Below are 22,358 nucleotides of genomic sequence, written 5' to 3'. Positions count from 1 at the left end.
ATGATGTTTCTTCTTCACACTTGACCACAAAACCAGACTGAAATGGACATTTATTGAATGGAGGTGCGATGTAGAGCACTACCAGTTCATGTGCTGCTCAGGCAGGTTTTGAGAACTTCCTTCCCTCTCTACTGATCCATAATTTATTAAGTTCAGAGGCTCTGTCAAAAAACTGAAACTATAGCTCAGCTGCACTAATTGCCACATCATTAAAACTGATTCGTTCTCCCTTGATGCAACCTAACCAAGGAATAACACGACAAAGAAAGAAATCTTACCCCAAGACCATCGAATAGTTACAATTCTTACAAGAGAACTCTTTCAAAAACTAAATAAACACAAAATTATGAACAACAGCAGAGGACATTAGCGTGTCCCAGGATTGCAACTATGCCCACTTATTTAAATGATGATGAAAATACTGGGAAGAATAAGAAGGTGGTCCAAATTTATTATTTAGAGAATTTTTTCCAAGACACCAGATTTTTTTCAAGGAGTTTGAGATCAGAAGAAAGGTACTAAGTAAACAGATAAGATTCTGGATAGCCCATTGTATTGGAGAAAAGGAGGAACGAGGTTTCAAAATGTATTTCCAAATGCTATGTTGAATCACAATCTCCATGGAGATAGACTCACATGAGACATTTGTGTGTCTGAAATGAAGTACAGAAAAACACAGTTCATTTCTTTTGCAAAGTGAATAAGAGACAGCTCATTTGTCAGGAACAAGCACAAGGCTCATAAGATTATTGCTGCTGTGACACTAGAAGCAAGAGTAAAACACTATCGAATAGAGCACAGGTAGTAAAATGCTGTGGAAATTTGAGCCCAACCAAGTCCTCTAGAAGCCATTTGTAAAAGTCAGGTGTTTGTAGAGTTCTGTCCAAGCCCCAGATGAACCAAAATTTTTCAGACATGGTGATAAAAATGAGTATTTGCTTTCTATAAGGCATATACAAGGGGAAAAAGTCTACTTTTCACCCAACTTTCAAAAACAGGAAAGAGATGAAACAAATTGAAAAAATTAAAGATTAAATCAGAATTCAATGTAAATCAGAATTCAATTTAAATAATCGAGTGAAGTGACATAATATTTTTGTCTTCTGTCCATGGGGGTTCAAATCCACAAAAGCAGAAGTAGGAAGCACAAGTACTGCAGAAGCAGAAATAATATTTGACTGGGTTATTAATATAATAATTTACAATACTCTGCTGATAGCATATATCCACAAAATAAATGTTTTCACCATTTGTTAGAAATGCATATCCATGAACTAAAAGAAAAATCTGAGTCTGTAATACAGATAAGAAATAACTCATAGAATATCTTGATTATCACAGTCCTAACCAATTTTCTAGTCAGCATAAAAGAAGGAACAATATTCCATAAGTAAAAAAGGTCATAGGTAAACTAACAAAGTTATCTTAAGGATAAATCTCAAGTTATATATATGTATATATTTATATATAGTACTTCCTATCTTAAAATACTTGTGTGCAGACCCATACTGCTATTTTGATAATCTTGCATGACTCCTAATATGACTACAATCTTCTTCAGTGATTTTCTCAGATATGACTACAATCTTCTTCAGTGAAATGCCTTCTCATTTTTTTTCTTATGGCTTTTAAAGATATCTTTAAATAAAGTCAATACATTTAAACATTTTTTTTGTGTCTCTATATATTACTGTCTTTGGCCACAATACTGAAAACCTTCATTGCTCCAATTGTTTACTCCTGCCCAATTTGCAGTCCCTCACAATCTTTTCCATGAACAAGGGTATGTTTCTCTTCTTTCTTTTGGGCTTATATCCTTAGCCAGCATCTACTTTTACCAATTGCTTATCTCTACTTCCAAGCTATTTTATTTGATAAAGAAAATTACTTTGAATAAATAATGTATTCAAGTTCAGCCCTCTTGTTGTAGATTATCCATAAGGAAGGCAATTACAGCTTTGTCTAATTTATTTGGTTTTGAAAGTATTTACTAATTTCGTGTGAGAAATTTTCACCCTATGGCCCAGTCAGGAAAGAAACTTGTTGATATTTTGAATTAAGTCTGGTGCTGATGGCCTGAAGCCAAATGTAGGAAAGTGAACCAAAAGTACAGTAAAATTCTGTTTCATTTAAGCTAATGAGAAGACTAAATTTTGGAAACCAAATTTGTATTTTTTGTCCTCTCCACAAAGAGTGAAGAATCCATATTACTTTGTTAGGGTATGTAACGTGATCATAAAAACATGATAATTAAATAAAGCTGAGAACCCATTTCAACTCTTATATAACACTGAATAAAAATAGAAAAAAGGCATATAAATTTTAAAAATTAATTCAAAATAATTACTGTATTAAAATTTTATTTCCTTCCTGGTGTAGCCTCATTAAGAAATGGTATAGGTTCTAGAGTTAGAACTCTGAGTTGGAGCTCAGGACTTTTCTCTTATGGTGAGATACCTAGAGAAGAACAAAAAAAAATGTTCAAATATTATATTTTCTGTTAATGTAAAGTAGAGTACTCTTTGGGGTTTTTTTGGGTTTTGTTTTGGTTTTAGTGTTTGGGGTTTTGTTGCTTTTTTTTCTTCCTTTTGTTGTTTTGTTGTTTTTTTTTTCTTTTTCAAGTCATTGAAAACTTGGGATTTCTAGGAAAAGCAGAAATTGTAAAAGCTTTATAAAGAAATCTCTGCCAAAATCTTTTTTTATTACTTTATTACAAAGTCCTCAGTAGCTTTGTTTCTGTCAACTTGGTGGCCTTTTGAATTTGCTGCACACTGCACAGTAGCCTCTGATCAGCAGGAACTCACTGTCTCTGCCATCTCTGAAGGCAGAGCTGTTTCATCTTTGATTCTCTCAGTGGTTTACAACTCTGGTCCTGAGCTGTGGACCCTGTCTCTGTGCTGGGACTCTGTCCTGCCTGCCACATCCTCTAATCCAGAAATTTCCATCCTGAGAAGACCCAGTTACTCCCAGGGACAGGAAAAGTGTCTCCACCTAGCACACTATGTCTTTTTGTTCCTCCCCATGACTTTGACTCAGCTTGCTTTACTTTTCCCAGAGACCATTCTGATGGTGCTCTGGAATTGCTTCATCTAATTCTTTCATAGCTTCCTGCTAAGCTTTTCTGAGAGGTGCTGGAGCTATAAACTTAGCTGCCTAAGCACAGAGAAGCTTACAGGCACTGAAGGAGGTGAAAATGCTGTAATTCTTCTTTCAGAACACTAGGATAGGGAAAAGGTAGATAAATGTCTAGAAAAGGAAAATCCAAAATCATAGTCCTTTCACAGGAAAGACTAGCCAACACCCAGACATTTACAAAAGTTAAAGACAAGCATAGTTACATTAATTTTGAATTATAGACAGGAAAATAAAGTCAATCAGATACCGAAATGTTAGACTTGACTTTCAACAGCACACAGTCCAGAGCTGTAAGTAAGATACTTACCATTTTTCTCCTGTAATGGATAGCTCTCTCAAAACAAGGAAGAAGCTTTTTATGCTCCTATTAAAACTTTCAGAGAGGTATAGTTACTAGTATTCAAGTCAAGTTCCTAGTTTGTTGGAATACACCTAGACCAAATAAGACTTAGTTTACAGATGCATATCCATAAAGTCCAAAATACTCTTAGTCACGTGTCATTTGAGACTAAAGAAAAGATCCTGCAGGTTACCCTTTTCTAAAAGCAGATTTCACAGTGTGGTTTGCATTCCTGCTCTGTGTGCCAGACTTGATGGCCTCTGAGGGAATGCAAATATATAAAGATGAGCCATATTTGCACCAAAAGAGATAATTAAAGAGAGGAAGGAAATTAAAAAAGAGAAAAATACACTGCAAATATCAGAAATCTACCTAATAGTGGAATAAGTGGATTGAGGAATAAATGGTCTCCCAAGAGATAGAACAGAAAGGCTATCTGCTTGGATTAGTACTAAATGGAATGAACAAAACACTAGAAATTACATTGCAAGGAATAATATTGCACTGCCAGGGGAATAGTCAGGATAATTTAATAGTACTGTTTATCTCCAACCCCCCAAAACTGCAGGAGGTAGTACCATGACCAACATCTTTTTATTCTCTCAGTTTGTCACTCCTCTACTCTCAAACTCTCTCAAGCAATAACTGCTTCTGATATGATAAGAGTATGTGTCCAGCCTGAATGGAAGTGAAAAGAACAGTCCATGAAGTATTTTGGAAGTACATGCTCACCATCCTCAGGACTTACAGCAGGTCTAGTATTTCAGCAGGTATGACTTTTCCAGCAGATGTGACTGTTCTAGGGGGGTGTCTGTATTTTCCTCCTTTGCCATTCAATGCCTTGAAGAGATATAGGAGAGGGTTACAGAAGCTTTTGTCGTTTTGATGCACCTGTTCTGACTGCTCATCAGACAGCAGTGATAGTCCTAGAAAAGCTGCTGACAAAGAGAATGTAGGAGACTTGCATTTATGGGTTTTGTTTCTGTTTTTCAAGGGAGCACTCCCCTTTGGAAACAGCCTGATGACAGCAGGCCAGAGGGGTGACATACGTGTGAACATATGTCACTGCCCCCCGTGGTAATGTACATGCAAACATATGGCATTGCCCTCCTGGTGCACATTAGCTGTCAACAGACACAGGAAGGACCTTGCCCTGGTTATGTTTTTTATCATCCATATGGTTTTCTATTGCTCCTGATAGCAGATAAATTACAACTACTTCCAAAATCTCTGTCTAATAATAGTTTGTGTTTATTCCAAATATAGATGCTTACTCTTTCTCTTTGGTACTTCCACAGAATTCATTGAGAACCAAGCAACATTTTTTCATTGCATTGCAGGACTCTGGTGATTTGAAAACACAGGGGGAAAAAAAAAGAGAAGAGTCAGCACACACACAGCCAACGAGATGAATATCTGGAAGTAAACATTGACCCCTGTGACTTGGAAGGGACTCAGCCTCATGGGAAGGAAAAGCCTCCCTGTCACATTGCATACACACCACTGTGGTCAACAGAGAAAATCAGGATAGTGCCCAATATGAGGAGACAATGCTTCCATAGAGAGTTTTATGAAATGCCATGATTCTATGAAAAACTGAGCTGGAAGGCAAGAAAGTTAACTCAATTAGCATATGGATTCATATCTTTATAAAGAGAAAGTAATCTGCTAGACATTTTGTAGTGAAAACTCAACTGGCAAAAGCAGTTTTTCAGCATGTCTAGATGATGCTGAAGTTAATACTTTTAGTATTTAGTATTTTAGTAATACCAGTAACATGAACTGTGAAGACAAGGAATCCAAAGAGCAGCTAGCAGTGCTGCTGCATTAGTTTACTTCCTTGTTGTCTATTCCAGACATAATACCAAACCTCTAGGTAGCCACTTCAATTGGTTCAATAATCAGTCCCTAAAATGGTCTAAACCACAAAGTGTACAAAATGAGTATTTGTTTGAAAGCACCACTGTGACAACTCCAAGTATGAGAGACAGGAAAATCACACAGCTGTCCTGCCCCCATAAAGTCAACCTCCTTGTCTGTTCCCTTTTACACCCCAATATCTTAGTCACACTGCATGTGTGGCACCTGCCATTTGTTTGCTGTGCATCCAAGAACATGTTGCTTGGTTTAGTGTTTCTGTTGAGAAAGAAGATATATGCCCTAAAACAAGCAGCTTTATTCTTGATACTCAGGTCTTAGTATGTTGAAACTCAGGTCTAAATATTTGAGGGCATAGTCAGACATCTGATCTGTCCTCTCCTGTTTGACTGGCAGAAGAACATCTGACCTGTAAGATTGGTAGTGGCGCAGATCAAGTTTGCAGAAGTACAAAAGAGAAAGGGCAACAGATCACAATACTTTTTTATATATATTTTGAAAAATTGTGGGTTTGTGGTACTTCAATTCAGCTTAGATGATCTTGTGACACTGAGAAAAGTCTTTTAACATTGCATGTCAGTAAAATACATTTGAATAGGTTATGCAGAAGCTCTCAAAACCATTTTTGATGGAGTGTACGTAATACAATTGGCATGAAAAAATTCAGTCTGGCAAAGTTCTCTGTGCTATCAAGAATCATAACATGAGTTCTTAGGATGATTTGGAAAGCATTTTGGTGGATCACAACTAGTGTAATTATTTTTATCTGGATTTAGTATAGTAATTGCAAAGAATCAAAATTCCTTGTATACAAAATTCAGTTGTATACAATAGCAAATGCTACATGGAGAGAAATATTTCTCACTTTCAGTAGTTACTGAAATGATTTGGTGGAGTCAGTGACTGTTCCAAACTAACTACATTTGTAATAGTGTAGGAATATTATAAAAATTGACAAAGAACAAAAATTCAGAGTGCATTGATGGGGTTGTCTTTATCTTTCAGGTGGAGAGAACTTTATGACAGGAAACAACAATAGGTTAACGTAAACAGCTTATTTTGCCTACCTTCATATTTCAACACAGTAGTTCAATATAACCACATTTCTCCAAAGACTCGTACTCTGTTATTGAAAGGTAATGGTGGGAACCAACTTAAGAACATGTAAAATGCAAGATTTTTTAATCAATGAGAAGCTATTAATTTAACCAAGCCTTCCTGTAATAATATTGAGACAGACTGTCTGCCTGTTTTTACATTATAGCTAGCTTTGCAATCTGTACAGAATCTAATGAGGTGTGTACTTTTTGTGAATATATTGATTGAGAGTGGTCCTTAGGAATCTAATGCTGCCAAAAACTTGGTATCACTCCATGATTCCTGCAGGGTTCTTTGCTTTCTGGAGCAACGAAGTTGCTATTTTGGTAGGAGTTGTTGATTCTTGCCACTCATTACATACAGAACCCATTTAGTTTATCTTCACTAGATCACATTAAACTCAGACCTAAGTTCAGACCAATGGATCAGTGATCTGATAGACCCCCATGTTAAACCACACTGGTGCATCACTTGACAGGTTCATTAAAGTCATTGTGCACATGTGGCTCTGCAGCAGCAGGATTCCTCGAGTTCCCAAATAACCTCAGCCAATCATTTAAGCAGTTCTTGACCTGACATAGTTGGAATTGACTAAAAATTCAAGGCAAAAATTTGAGGCAGACAATCCATTTCTTTAAGACTTACAGAAACCAAATGGATCTTAATCTAAAAACATGCCTTAGTTTAAGCATCTTTATCTCACTTTCATGATGTATCACTCCTGATTTCAGCAGAATCATCCACAGCTGAAATCCAACAAAGAATTATGTTTTTTTATCAACTGTGGCTTTATCAAAGTCAAATTTTATTAAAAATTGTTATTAGATTAGAAGACATACAAAAGAGAATCTATGGCTAAATATACTCAAATCATTGAAAAGTTACAAAGCTTTTTGTTTGCTGATTTCTTCAACTTGGTTTTATAGTTATTTGATATATTCTTTCTACTGACTTTTTGTAGTATCTGAGCATCTTCTATTAGTGCATTAAGCAACATAACTAATGTCTGAAACATGATACATACTCTGGAAAATTTTCACTTTGTGTATGGAAAAACAAAACAAATGTACTGGCATGTGGGAGAAGTAGAATTAGTGATACTTCAATGTTGAACACAGTGTTGAACTGGCTGGAAAACAGATATTCTGTGTTTTTTGAAAATGTCAAGGTTTCACGACTTGTGCTTATCCCACATTAGAAAAAAGATGGGAAAAAGAAAGGAAAAACACTTTGTGGGTAAGACAGTTTTGCACGTTCCATTAGAAGTGGGAGATGAGGATGAAATGATGTCCCTGATCATTGGGGGGATTAAATAACCTTTAAAAATCCCTTTCAACCCAAACTAATCTTTGTGAATGATTCCTTGACTTCAGTTCCATGAATATTCTGTATAACACTTACCAAAGCCACCAGAAGTTTAGTTTTGCAGTGTACAAGCATAATTCCCAGCAGTTTGCTGCTTCCTGCATTCTCTAGTCTGAGAAATGGGCTCAGGGAAACCATGATGGAATTGGAACAACCTGCCCTGTGGTCAGTCTGCTCCAGAGTTCATCTCCCTTTCCTTCTGCCACCAACACAGCAAAAACAGGAAAGAGCTCTATATATTTAGAAAGGTCATGTGTTATACAGTCTAAAGATGGATCACATGTTAAATACTGGAACATTTTTATAAGTGTTATAGATTAGTAAGGGCACATCGTTCTCTTGGTTGTCTGGTGCATTTCAATAACTGTTGTCCTACTCTCCAGCTAGCTAGCTGAAATAAAATACAGAATAACTATAGTCTGATGCTTACATTTTCTAATGAAAATTTTCACTACAAAGTAGTGTCTAGTCTGTGAATATTTTTAATTTTTTTTGCCAGAAATAAAAGAAAATCTTTGAATTTCCAGTGAAAATAAATATTAAAATATAAAGAAAAATTAAAATATAAAAGAAATTAAAAGAAATACTAAAATATTATGTCATTCCACATCCAAAGTGGAGCTAATGTTGATATATATAAAATATAATTTTTAAAACAATTCATTAATCAAAAATGTTTGACAAATTTGGTGTAATGCAGTCTTTTACTGTATCCCTTTAGTTAAAGAGAAAAATAAAACCCAAACTAAAGCAGGACTTCAGTAATCACAATAGAAATAAATACCAAGTAAAAATGCAGAAATCATAACCTAGGATAGTGTTTCATGGGGAAAGGAGACCTAAGGTGACTGGATATGGATATGTACCCACTAGCTAACAGTTTATGACAAATGAAACATATTTAAGTAGCCTAATTCTCTTTCTGATTTAATAGGATCCAATAAATGGAAACTGTATGGCCAGAATAATGAAAAGAGCACAAAATTTATCTCATTCTGTTGCGTCCTCTCTGTGTTCTTTTGTCCTTTGATTGCACTGGTGGATAATATTATTTTGTTCCCAAGGAAATATGTCCCTTTGATTAGGTTGCAGATATTCTCTCATTTGTCACTGTTCTATCAAGCTATGCCATGTAACAGCAGGAACCCTTGATTATTTAATTGCTTGTAAGAACTCATTAAATCTTACTATCAATCATTGGACATATGGCAAATATCACCCAATGGCATGAGAGGTTTTAACAGTGATCTGTCACTGGGGCATACCCTTTCTCTAGTAGTATAGGCCCTTTGTTTAGTTCTCTGATCATAATAATTTTTAATTAATATTGATTTGTAAAAGAGTGTTCATGCAGTGGCCTTAATCTATGGGTACAAGGATAATCTTCTAACAGGAGCATTTGTAATTTCATATAAATATCCTGGAACCCCATCTAAGAGAGTTTAACCTTTCTAAAATGTTTTTTAGATCATGTTAGTCTGATGATAACCTAATTTAGTCTTCAAAGTGGATATGGTTCATTAAGAAAAACATATAAAAACAAGTCACACCGTAGGTTTTGCATCAACACCTTGATGGGATCCTATGAGCTATCTCTGATGATATAAATGCAAAAGACATTTTTCAAAATAGAGAATATTAGCTATAGCTAGTAGTAGTAATGACCTGGGCAGCTACTTGTTTTAACAGAAATTGAGCCAAATACTGTTTAATTTCATCGCAGATCCTAAAGGTTTAAATACATATTTACATAGATGGATAGACCAAAAACAACAAACTAATTTGATTATCACAAGAAGTCCTGCCTGGGATGTGTAGATTTTAACATGAGAAAAATTTCAATTCAACATTTTTTTGCAATCAAAACTTTATCAACAGCTAATTTTACCTGAGGAGGTTCAAAATTAAGTTATGCTCTAAAACTAAACAAACTTTGAAATATGAAAGTTCACAGCAGTTGACAATGAAACTACTCCATTTTTGCAATCATAAAAAGAGTGATATTTGGCCATTTTCTTCTTATGACTACTCTTTTACTCTACTGGACCCACAACCTCTTACATACTTTGTTCTTAGTATTACTTGGAAGTTGCAGGAAGCAAAAGAGAAAAGTCCAACCACAAAACACTTCTTTGATGATTATATTTAACAAAAAACTTACTTTCGTATTTCTTATTCGTGATATGCTGCTATTTGGAGATAAAACCAGGGTATCTAAGCTACTACTTTGTAATAACTTTGCCAAAAATCCCCTTTATTTTGAAAATTTTGAGTCTATAATCTAAGAATAATTGATAGAGAAAAGTGGAAACTGGAAGATTTCCATCTCTGAGTCAGGTTTCTATTCACACATGCTACCTGTGACACACCACGCTCTTTATCTGAGGTGCAGCTGCCTTTGTAAGATAACACATACCTCTCACCAGACCAACAGTTTAGGTTTGGGAAGGGTGGCTTAAGTTCTAAAACCGTATGCTCTTGGAACTAATTTTTGGATATGGATCACAGCTAGTGTCAATGCCAATTTGTTTTGTGGTTTTGGTTCAGTGGGTGAGATCTATAAAACAAGTAGAGATTTGAGTGTATAGAAATATTAAAGAGCCAGACACCTCGCTTTAATACAGAGTGAAAGGACAGCTGTGAGAAGTAAGAGCATTAGAATCTCATTTATTACCTGAGATATGTATCTGCACTTCTAGATATGGAAATTATTAAGAGAGGCAGAAAAAGAAAAAATAATTTTGAGGCTGGGTTTTTCTGTGTGTTAGTATCTCAGGTTACATTTTGTTTTCTGGACTTCTGCCTCTACATATTTCTGTGTATTCATCCCTGTTCTGTTAATAGCAGTATTGTACCAGGCATCTATAATATGTCTTATTTTATCTTGTGTAATGACCATATCATAGCTTTTTTTAAAAAAAATAATCTGCTTTATGCTTTCCTGAGGACTTATGTTGACGCCCACATTTTGAAATAATTATATTGATTTAAAAATCTATAACAATTATTTTTAAACTTAGTTTCTGAATCTTTGGTTCTTTTCCAAAGTGGCTTCACCTACATCTAAATAGCTGTATGCATACATACAGCCTTGAGGACAGATTATTCAGGTGTTTTGTATTCTCTGATAAAGTGAAATCTAATTCATTCCTGTAGAGGCAGAACTCAGCCCTATAACAAGAGGAAAATCTTCATGATAGATATTCAGCTACAACTATTATGTACTTAACATTATTAGAGCAGTATAAGGGATGTAAAAGAGTAATTTTCCTTTCCTGGAAAACACTATAAGACTGCCTTGAGATTCCTCTAAGCAGTGCTGCCTATGAAAAACTATCCCAAGGAGCACAGCAGATACCATGGCTCATGAGAGAGCTGTTCGGGAAATTTTTTGATAAATACATACAATTTAACTATTATTTTGTTTTGTAGTTTACATAAACTTGATACAGTAGATAAATCACAAATTTCAGTGATTTTATAAGCATTTAGTTACTGGGTTTGGTCCTGATTCCTCATTTTCTTCCAGGTTGTGACACTGATGGAATCCTTTTGTACTTTTTACTTCTTTTTCCTAAAGCTTAATAATTATAAAATGATGATAATATGGTGAGACAATAAAAAAGTTTTGTATTCTGTTTGAAATTTTGTACAGACTCGTTGGCATTTTAGCTGAGAGTTCAGTTATTTCATTTATTGTACAGAAAAGGGTTCATCTGACTGACTTCTCTGGAAGATAAAGATCTCTTTTGCCAACTGGCTTGGGACCATGCAAGTGAAGTACTTCATTAACCATTCAGAGATACTGGAAACACCTTATTTTCCCAATAAACAGTTTAAACTTAAGGACTTCACAGACAGCCTGTTAACAAGAACTACAATACATTACAGTAACTTCATTACTTCCAAGGTAGGCTGGAGTGCCATTTCAGGAGTAATGAATGATGCTCTAAGGTATCAGGCAGATGCCCTAAAGACAGTGAGATTATGCCATGAAATACAGAAAGTCTTCCAGGAAGCAAATGAATAAGCTTTGCTAAGGGAGCATAGAATAAAACCCATTAAAACCCATTAAAGGAACCCAAACTGTAGACAGAAGGTAAGGAAGGATTGATTTTTTGTAGCTGTAAAGGCAATAGAATATCTATTTATTAATTAAAAGTACATTTTATGTATTGTGATGTGATAAATTGTTGACTGTTTAGGTGAATTACCTCAGAAATGCACCTAAGGCTATTAACATTGATAAATTATGCACTACTACTTTCTAAATTTCTGAAACAGTCTTCACAAGTATGCTCAACTTTATTTTCAGTTTTAAGCAGCAGTTTTGTGTAATCATATTCGACATTTAACTACTGCCACTAAAAGCTTCCTAGCCAGAAAAAAAGCCAAGCTTTCACAAACAGTTTTAACTCTCTTATTTTCCCCTGTTTTCCTGTTAAATATACATACATATGAAATATAAAGTGTTCTATTTTGACAGAATCTGATGAAAAGAAGTAACATACGCTTAGCTATATATTCTCTGGGCATAATATTTCCTATAACTGGGGAATGCTAAAATAAGTAACCTCAACCTGAAAGAAATGTTTGAAATGTGAAAATGACATTTTTTGGGTATAAATAAACACAAAGAGAAAACTGAAGGTGCATCTGTATAAATAAATCTATATATTCTCACACATTAAAGTTCTGAGAAAATACATTAATCTCTGGGGGTTTTTTCTTCTAGGATACTAAGTCAGCTATAGGAAAAAAACAATAAATTCTTTTCATGAATGTTCTGTGTCTGAACATACAACATTTTAGGTTCAATATCTATATTTTGCCCATATATATATATATATATATATAGTGTCTGTATTCTGATATAGACTTGTATTCTGTGTACTTACTAAAGAGTTTATATCTAAAAATGAGGCATCTATCCAATACCAATTTAGAAAATTCAACATTATATTTGTCATCTTCTATAAATTTGAATGTGTGATTATGGGTATATGTGAATGTGCATGTGTGTGTGTGTCTGTCTTGAAAAACAGGTCTCTTTTGTCACTCAGATTCTGGTGATGAGGGGAGAATAATACCTTTATCTCACTATAATTTCTAAAGGCATTTAAAGGGTTCATGGCTTCAAATCAAAGAGCTATTCATAAGTTCCAATAAAATGCAATCCATCACAATTTTAGATGAGCAGAAGCTTTCAGCTTGTGCATATTTTGTCAGGAAGGCAATTTAAAGCTTATAAACACAAATCACTTCTTTGGGTTTTAACCACAAAACATTTACACATTACTGACCTACCACCTACAATATCTCAGTACCAAGCCAAGAAGTAGAGCAGGCAGGACCAGGAAGCAAGGACCTGGAGACAGCATTTTATGTTAGAGTAGAACAGATGTTGGGGCCTCAATTCAGGAATTCTTAGAAGAGTGAGAGTGAAAAAGATGTTGTTTCCCTATGCTTACATCCCTTACCAGATGTATAGGACATAATAATTAAAATAGTTGTTTGGATGACAGATATATCTGAAGCAGGTTTATATATCCAGGAAGAAGGACTCTGAAATAATTTATTTGCTCTTTTTTTCCCCCATGTATTTGATGGTTATGCTCATGAAGTAACATGTACATTGACCAGATGCACAATGGTTGTGGTACCATAGCATCTCTGATCAGTAACTCATTTGGCTCAGTCTCTTAAAGAACCTTTGATGCATAAGGGTGAATCACTCTTAGAAAAAATTTTGAAGAAATATTATTCATTCTATTTTACTGGAGGAGAACTGAAGCTCAGTGATGCTCTACTGTTTACCCAAGGTTACAATCATTTAAGTGGCTTACTCAAAGAGCTGGAATCAACCTGTCCTGTCCTAGTCTGTCTTAATGTGAAAACATTACTCTAATTTTATTTCGTTTTTCCTGTTGTGGGAATCTTGAAAGTACAATTCAGATTCATCTTCCTAGGGAACCAGCATTCATAGACCCATGAATCATAAAATAATCTTTGTTGTATGGGAGATCTGTAGGTTATCATCTCCAAACATCTGCCCAAATCAAGACTTACTCAGAAGCTAGACCAGATTCAATAGAGCATAGTCCAGTCAAATTTTGAAAGCTTTGTTGAAAGCCCACAGACTTTCTTGACAGCCTCACCATTCTCATTGTGAGGAACTTTTTCCTTAAGTCCCCTTGTAAGGACTCATGATGCAACTTTTTATCATTGTCCTTTGTCTTTTCATTCTGATTCTTCTTCATTCTCCTTCAGCTTGCTGCCACCAGAATCCTGGTGTCCTTCTCTGCAGAGCTGCTTTCCAGACAGCTGGACCCCAACTCACACAAAGGCAAAAACAGAACTTCCCCCTAAAAAAAGATATAATCATTGAAATTTTAGGAGAAAGAAACTCTTCAATACCATCAGAACATGGCAATGCAGTCTGACAGTTGCTAAATATCCTGTGTTTCCCATTAAGATTAAGGAGGATTTCACGCCTCAAACCTTTAGCTCTTAAAAAGAAACCAAGTGAATTATGGTAAAAAAAAAAATCACTTTGTAAGAGAAAAGTGGAGAACTTGCTACTCTTTGGAACACACACTGATATATTCTTTAGCAGCAACATTGTTTCATTCCAAATAATCACAAGTCAGCAAAAGACAAATTTACTGTTATCTTTCACTTGATTCTGTTACAATGTCCCTGAGATTTACAACTCCCACACTGAATCTTTATCCCTTTCCTAATGTTAAACTGTTATCCTCTCTCCGCCTTTTTCTTTGATTTTTAATTATTTTTTAAATTTTTATTTTAGGTCCATGTACTTTCAGCATTTCAAAAGGCTGCATATTTATTCTGGAACTGTTAGCTGTTACTGTGTTGTTTACATGCTTGAATCATGGTCCAGCATGAATATTTTGTGTTATAAAGCATAATAAGGAGCCAACCAAAAATCAGCAGGAATGGTTATTCTAAAATATTTTTCTCATTTGATGCTAGTAGATTGTTTCAAAAATTCACATCTACTTTTCTGTGCACAAACTTTGTATAAAAATGGTGGTGGCAGTTGGATTGTTTATAAAGCATATACAACTCTAACTTGTCTTAATCTAATTTACATTTTAAAATGTTTGCTGTTTCAATTCAATTTGTTCTGCTCCTGCCATGGATAAGTGGGAGAACAATGTTTAAAATAATAATTCTTTCCTCTTTCAGGTAGCCAAACATAGAATAGTTCAGAGTAGGTTTGGAGAAGAAAGAAAATAGGCCTGGATTCACTTTGGTTAAAGTAGTGTCACATACAGAATCAATATATGCACAGTAGGAGCTTTGGAACAAGCACACATGTCCTGATAAATAAAGGAAAGAAAGTAGTCACAGAAACTCAAGCTACTTCTAAGCGCAGAACGTAGCTGCAGAGGGAGGAGATGAAGAGACAGAGCCACTACTGCTGGAACAGAGACTTGTTGCCATGGGAGCAGGGCTAAGGAAAGCTGGTACCCTGGAGGCAGTGACTAGGGACAAGAACAAAAAGGAGAGGGATAAGAACTTGGAACACTGCACATACAGGGAACAGACTCACACACACATTCCCCTGTACTTTAGGAAGCCCAGGCTGCCTTATTTCCAGCCCACGTAATCACAAGCATGATGGGGCCAAGGCCAGAAAGGCAAAATTTTGCAAGGAGAATATCAAGTAGCTGTTACAGAAGTAGTTTGCTTTTTCTGACCAGTCTGAAATTTGTAGTTCTCTCTTCCCTTTGAGCTCATTTTAAAACACACATGGTATTGACATACAAGGTGACTATCCATGCTCACAGTCTCATAACTTCTGGATCACTAGGGAAAAAACAAAGGCATTTATCCAAAGAAACAGAAGATTCACAGTTTCTTCCCCTAGCAAGTCATATATTTTCTCATAGGAGTGCAGTGACAATTCTAATAGTATGAGGGTTTGGCTTATACAGAAACATAATTTTTAAAAACCTTGCTAAATATTTCTACTGACATTTTTCAATAAAATATAGCACAAAAATTCAAGCAATATTCTCATGTCATGGGACATTACCATGCTCCAACAGGGATAAAATTGTTATAGAATTTAACTATGGTATTTTTAGTTTTGAAGTAAGTAACTTTAAATTAGGTTGCCATTTCCTGTCTAAAAATCATATATTGCAATTTACCATTTTCCCAAACAGCAGGCATTTTATATGGAAAAAATCAGCAAAGAAGCTTTTCTTCTTTTTGTTTTCCAGGCACAGAGGGTAAAGATGTTTGTTTGTTTGTTTTGCATGCTTACATATCAAACTTTAAACCCTCTGCCCTGTGGTTTACCTGCATGATTTTGTTCTCCAAACCCCTCACTTTGTAACATTTTTTGAAAGTGTATAGTAATAAAAATAAGCAGGAGTTGTCAGTGTAGCAAAAAAAATAAAACTGCCTGTTATATGCAAAGTACGTCTTTAATGATGTTTAAAAAGGAGCTAAACATCTCTATGGGAATTCTTAAAACACTTATCTCTTAGGCCCTTATTTAGTTTTGCAAGTCTTTGTTGTTTAACAAGCTGAAGAAATGGGTCATCTAATGTTATATTAATCAGTAAATTAATATTTTAATTTGATTTTCTTTATAGTTGAGACGCTTGCGGCATCTCCAGTGTTTTCTCTCTCTGTACACTGATGTTAAGCAGTATCATTATCATACTGTACCTTGGGGTTGTGAGATAACAGGGTCCAGTGATAGCTCTATTCTTAGGAGAGTGGGAGGTTTATGATGACACTTGTACATTTTAAATGGCACATGGAGGCTCTCGTGCAATGAAATGTCTTACAGCTGAGTCATAGGCTTTTCTACGTTGGGCTTTTCAGTTCATATACTTGAAATCACAAACTTTCATGTCTGAGCGGGTGATACATTTTGCCAATTTTTTGATAAGATCTTTGCAGTGTGCTGGAGTAAAAATCTCAATGATTTGGTTTTTCGTAACTATCCTATTTTGAAAATTTTTGATAAGTTACAGGAGATATGACTATCAATAGATGTAAAGGAGAGAAAATGAAAATTAACAATTTTTATTTGGAGCTTAAGTTCCCATTAAATCAATTTTTTTCCAATATTCAGTCAGTCAAACAATAAGTCAAATAAAAATTGTTGGCAGAAGGAGACACAAACTTTTAACAGTATCAGCTCTAATTACCCTTCTGAAATGTGCTTGGAAATTCAGAATTTTGATTAGATCACACAAGACTGTCCTGTCCCTTGTGCATCTTCACAAGAGCTGACATTTCTCCTTTTTGCTCCCTTATGCACGACCTTTAAACAGGTCAAAATAGTGCTAAGATGGAAATGGTTCACAAGTTACTGTTAGGTGAGTACAAAGGAAGAAACAGTCTTTGTTCCTTTTACCTCCTTAGTCACAATCTGACCTTCTCACCTTCTCCTTTCCCCCCAGACTCCGTAATTGAGGATATTTACTACACCAAAGATCCCATGCCTAGTTCAGGCCCCCTCCCTCTGTAACAAATACACAAATCACACGTCCTAGTGTGTGCTCTCTCTGGTCCAATGGTAAGTTACATGTCTGAGTGAAAATATATGCTTGGTGATACCCTCACATACCAAGGTCAAAGCAAATCACATTCACACATTCCATATCACACTTGGTTTACTGGCCATACCTCAGCAGAAGCACCATAACCATATATGACTCTGAAACAGCCAATACTTTATTGTTTCTTCAGCTTCACTGGCTTTGTAACATAGTCATTCACAAAAATGCATCCAAATGCAGGTTCTACTTGTGCTTGCAATTGGGCAAGTGCAAAATTGGCTCAGGAGGAATGTAGGCACAGTGCCAGTTTCCTTCTCTCCCTCTTTTTTTTTTAATTTTTCTTTTTCTTTTTTTTTCTTTTTTTTTTTTAAATAATTTATTAATGTGAAATGACATTTTAAGCACTGCATAGCATAGGATTCTGGGTTTGGGGACTGAGTCATGTCTGGCAACCCTTACTCTCAGTCAGAAGCATTTTTTTCCTGTCTCAGAATAGTGGTACCAGCTTTTCAAAAGATAAATCTGCCTGGATTGAGTCAGCCTCGAGGCCAGAAATGTTGTGTGGGCTGTTGGCTGGATGACTGCACCAGAATGTTTTGAAGTTAAAATAAATGGAAGAATCTAAATGAACGTGCTTATTATTTTAGCGTAATAATAGAGTTAATAGATAATCTTACACTATGAGATCCATGAAAATTTTTGTGGTGGATCATTGACAACTTGAGGGAATATTCACATTACTTTTGATTGGTACTAGATTTCTGTGAGGAAAGTACTCACTCATTTTTAACAAAAGCCTATAAATAGAATGACAAATGCCTGAATTAGTTTTGAATTAGAATGAAGTTCTGAGTCTTATTCAATGTCAAAATCCTTTTGAATTCAAGAGTAGGCTTACCTCAGTTTTAATATGAAGGACTTTTCTAGAAGTATGAAACTTCAGAGGTGTTTGGCTTTGTTGTGAACGTTTCACACATCTCTAGCTATCATGTTGTTAAAGTCAGCACTTGCCAGTGTCAACAGAATGAGCTCGTTACACACCACTGTTCAGGGACAGATTTGATGCCCTGTACAATTTTGAATTCTCATTTTTTGGAGCCTTCTCACAAAACAAATAATATCTGTCTTTGAAAAGAGTTTCTTCAGCTCCAGAAGCAGGAAGGCAATGGACTGCATAAGCAGGAACAGCAGAGGTGTCTTAAAAAGATGGGTGCTCCAGAAGTGAGCATTCATTGAAAAAAGAGACAGTCTGCTTAAAGTAAACCAAGCAAACTAAGGGCCCTGGCTACTCTCCCATTTTACAACACATAGGAAAAAACAATTTAGGAAAAGTTTCTTCCTTTATAAACTTAAAAAATAGATTGAAACTCCAATTCTTCTGTCCCAAAAGCACAGCAATATTTTCTCTCTCTATTGATTATCAGCCCACTTTGGTTGAAAACAGTCCTGACTAAGATCAAAATCGCTTTGAAAAGATGACTTTAAACCTGATAAAGTACCAACACCACTGCACTATGCTATCAGATGGGTATTTTTGGAAAATGAAAGTAAATCAATATTAATAATATAAACCAGAAATTGATTGATTTTGCCATTAAAATATGTAATGGTGAAAGAGCCCATATCTAATTATTTCTGTAAAAGTCTGTAAGTAACATATTAATTAAACTGGATACATGAAAATATTTGAAGGCATTTGTAAGACTTACTTGGGTCAACCAATTTTTAAAAGCAAAAGTTCTGCCATTAATAAGATGCTGAAAGATCAGAGCTGTTAAGCAATAAGGATGAAAGTCACACGAAAGGATGACTATGAGAAATTTGAAAAAAAAAAGAATTTGCAGTCTCCATCATTCTCTGTCTCTTACAGTCTAATAAGTTAACTTGTACTGACTGGTAAGAGAGGCAATAAAAACTGATAATTCTTTAAATGACACTAATTCCAGGATGTATGCAAAGCCTCACCAAAGCCTTAGCATCTATCAAGGACATATTAAATAACTCAAGATAGTGGATTAATATTGTGTAACCATCTCCAGAAATACTAAACCATCCATTCCAACATCCTTACTAGCATTGATCATGAACCATTGAATCAGTACTTTATGCTCATTTCCTTTCATTTGCTTTATTTTACACTGGGGAATATTTGCATTTGTACTACATTCCTGTTTCACATCAAACACACTCTAAAATTCCTACCTGCCTTAATGCAATAGTAACTTTGGTAGCCAGTTATTGTCTTTAGCTATGCCCACACCCCACTCAACCCAACAGAGAGAACTGAAATAGCAAAAAAAAGGGAAAAAATTAAAAGGAAAATAAAGATCCAAAAGGATCAGTGTTCTGATAACAAAACCAACATAGTAATAACAAATTGGTAAATTTGGAAATTAACATCTAATCTATGTCAATAAAGCTCTAGTAATGGCTTAAAAAAAAAAAAGTTAACAAAAGCACCACCAACAAAACGAGAAATTAGAAAGCACATTAAAGCAATCAGTAAATCATTTTGAAAAAGAATCAAAATCACTATACAGAACTGAAAACCACTAAGTCAATCCTTATTGTCAAGCCTAATGTGATCCAATGTACTGTAGTGAGGGAATAGGAAGGAAGTGTCTACACCACATGTTGAATTAAAGGGAATCAACCAGCCATTTACTTTCATTTATTTAGTAACCTTCATGATGAGATCATCAAATATATCGTCTCCTCAGGAATCATAGAAGGCTGGTATCTTGCTGTTCTATCCCAGACTTTCCAACCTGATTTTTCCATCAGACTACTTGACCACTTGATATTTTTAGGGGAAAGTTGTTTTTGCTTCCTACCAGAAAAAAAAATACTGAGATATTATGCTAACAGATTAATTTTAAGTCACTCTGAAGGATTCACTAATGGAATTCTGAAGATTACAGTATTATATTCTTAAGGAGTAGTGCTCACAACAGGCTATGTTAACAGAGACCAATAGGAAATAACAGACTGTAAATGGTAAGTACAAGGAAAAAACGTTTCCTGCTCCACAAAAGCACAATCAAACAAGAAAAACATATTGATGGCAGCACTTTACCTGTAAATCTAGAGATCACTGTATTAAACAGAGAGGAGTTCTCTTATCTCTTCTTTTAGCAGGTAAGATACCTGCTGTTGTCAAGTTGTTGTCAAAGGTGGTTCAGATGAACTGTGCTCCTGTTTTTCCTAGCTCACTTCCATGATGGGAACCTGAAAGAACAGCCCTTCCTGTAGATCTTTGTTCTGTAGAACACACAGAGGGAGGTGAAAAGGATGGCACAATGGGTAACACCTGTGTGTCCAAAGGCAGTTAGTACAACCAAAAAATCCAGAGAACACAAGCATTTGAGTGACTCCATGGGTCACAATTCACTGGCTTACAGGATCCCTTATCCACCCTCCTATCTATAAATGACTTGGTAAATTTGGAAGAGCATGCAGAAATCCTTTCTTTGGTCACTGTAGTCCCTTAATACAGCTCTCTGTCTAGGCAATACTGCCTCATCCTGGCTAGTTCTGAATTAATTTGAGTATTACTATAGGGCTTCGTTATGAGACATATTTATATTTTGAATGCAACAAATGATGTAAGTACTTTTAGTTTTGGAGTTTTCTTCAGCTACTTCAAATCTGCTGGAGTCCATATGTATTTAAAAGCCTACAATTTTTTCCTGACTGTAGAAGCTGGTCCAATAGTAGATACAACCACACTTTACAAATCTTGACTCAACTATATCAATACATTGTGGTAGGACTATTACTACAGAGACAGTTTCCCTCCTTGGATGTACACACAGTGTAAAAGTAAATCTGCACTTCATGTTACTTCTAATACTCATACTCCCGCATAGTTTGAGATTACATATTCATTGAAATATGAAAGAGATACCTCATGCACAGGATTTCTCTTTTAAGGAGTGTGGTTGAACTGTTTCCTTTCTTAGGGTTGAACAGGTTCACTTCTGGCTTCCATGATAACAGCAATAAAGCCTCAAATGGAAGTTATAGATTATAAAAACATAATAAATATACTACTGGAAATAATAATAAATATTATAATAATACCATAATACTTAAAAATGCACTAGAAAATTATTGAAAGGTTGCACCAAAAAACCTGAAAAAGAAGGAAAACACAGGTTCAATTTTGTGTTGTTTCTTGGAATAATTCCAGTAGTTTATTTTTCTCTCTTGAATAGCTTCTGCACAATTTATTATAGTTCTCGGTAGTAGTGCTGATTGTATATCTCAACAGAGTTGAATTTGGAAAAATAAACTGTATATAATTTCAATCTTTTATCAAAGAAAGTCAAAATATTATTCTTTTAAGTGTAAAATTTCCAATTAGTAATAGCTGAGGCATACATTATCTAAAACACTACATTACTTTTTTCTGTTCCAATTTGTCTGGTAAAGATTTTGAATCCCTATGAATTTATTTCTTGTTTTCACTGTATATATAAACAGTATATGTACCAAATTTCAGTAAATGGGGAGATTTGCTGACAATTTACTTCGACAATTCACAATTTGTAAGCCATAACTGCTTGTTAAATCATGTGGGTTTGCTTTTGTTCTTTAAACAGATTCATATTTTTTAAAATGTGGAAATAACAAATAATGCTTAGCCAGTAAAAATAAAAAATATTAATACCCTTTAGATGTTTTCTGATTCCCTTCTTCTTCTCATATTCATGCAACAAAAGCTGTTTGAGTAAACATTCACAAATACTAAAATGGAAGGACATAGGCAGGCAGGAAGAATGGCTTTTCAATTGGTTACTTAAAAGTCTTCCATTAGGTGTCAGCTGCTTACATTTCCAAACATTATATCCCACAATAATGAATAAAAGACTTCCTAATAAAAGGAAGGCTTTTTAGTATGAACATTACGAGTGCCTACTCAAGACTAAGGTTAATTTTGTGCCTTGCATGAGCACTTTGGCTTGCAGATAGAGAGTTTGATTTAGGAA

General features: G+C 35.0%; 1 long non-coding RNA gene across 1 annotated transcript; it reads right to left on the bottom strand.

Annotated features, from left to right (window-relative positions):
- Nucleotides 1–13,357: 13,357 nt before the first annotated feature.
- Nucleotides 13,358–21,353, bottom strand: LOC107200971. Its single transcript, XR_001519911.2, has 3 exons — nucleotides 21,275–21,353; nucleotides 20,444–20,628; nucleotides 13,358–14,181 (listed from the first exon to the last, which is right to left on the bottom strand). It is a non-coding gene; the product is annotated as an uncharacterized LOC107200971 (long non-coding RNA).
- Between the last annotated feature and the right edge of the window lie 1,005 nt (nucleotides 21,354–22,358).

Source organism: Parus major, chromosome 2 (genome assembly GCF_001522545.3).
Source record: "Parus major isolate Abel chromosome 2, Parus_major1.1, whole genome shotgun sequence".
Classification (NCBI taxonomy): domain Eukaryota; kingdom Metazoa; phylum Chordata; class Aves; order Passeriformes; family Paridae; genus Parus; species Parus major.
This window is presented reverse-complemented; position numbering and strand designations above follow the sequence as displayed.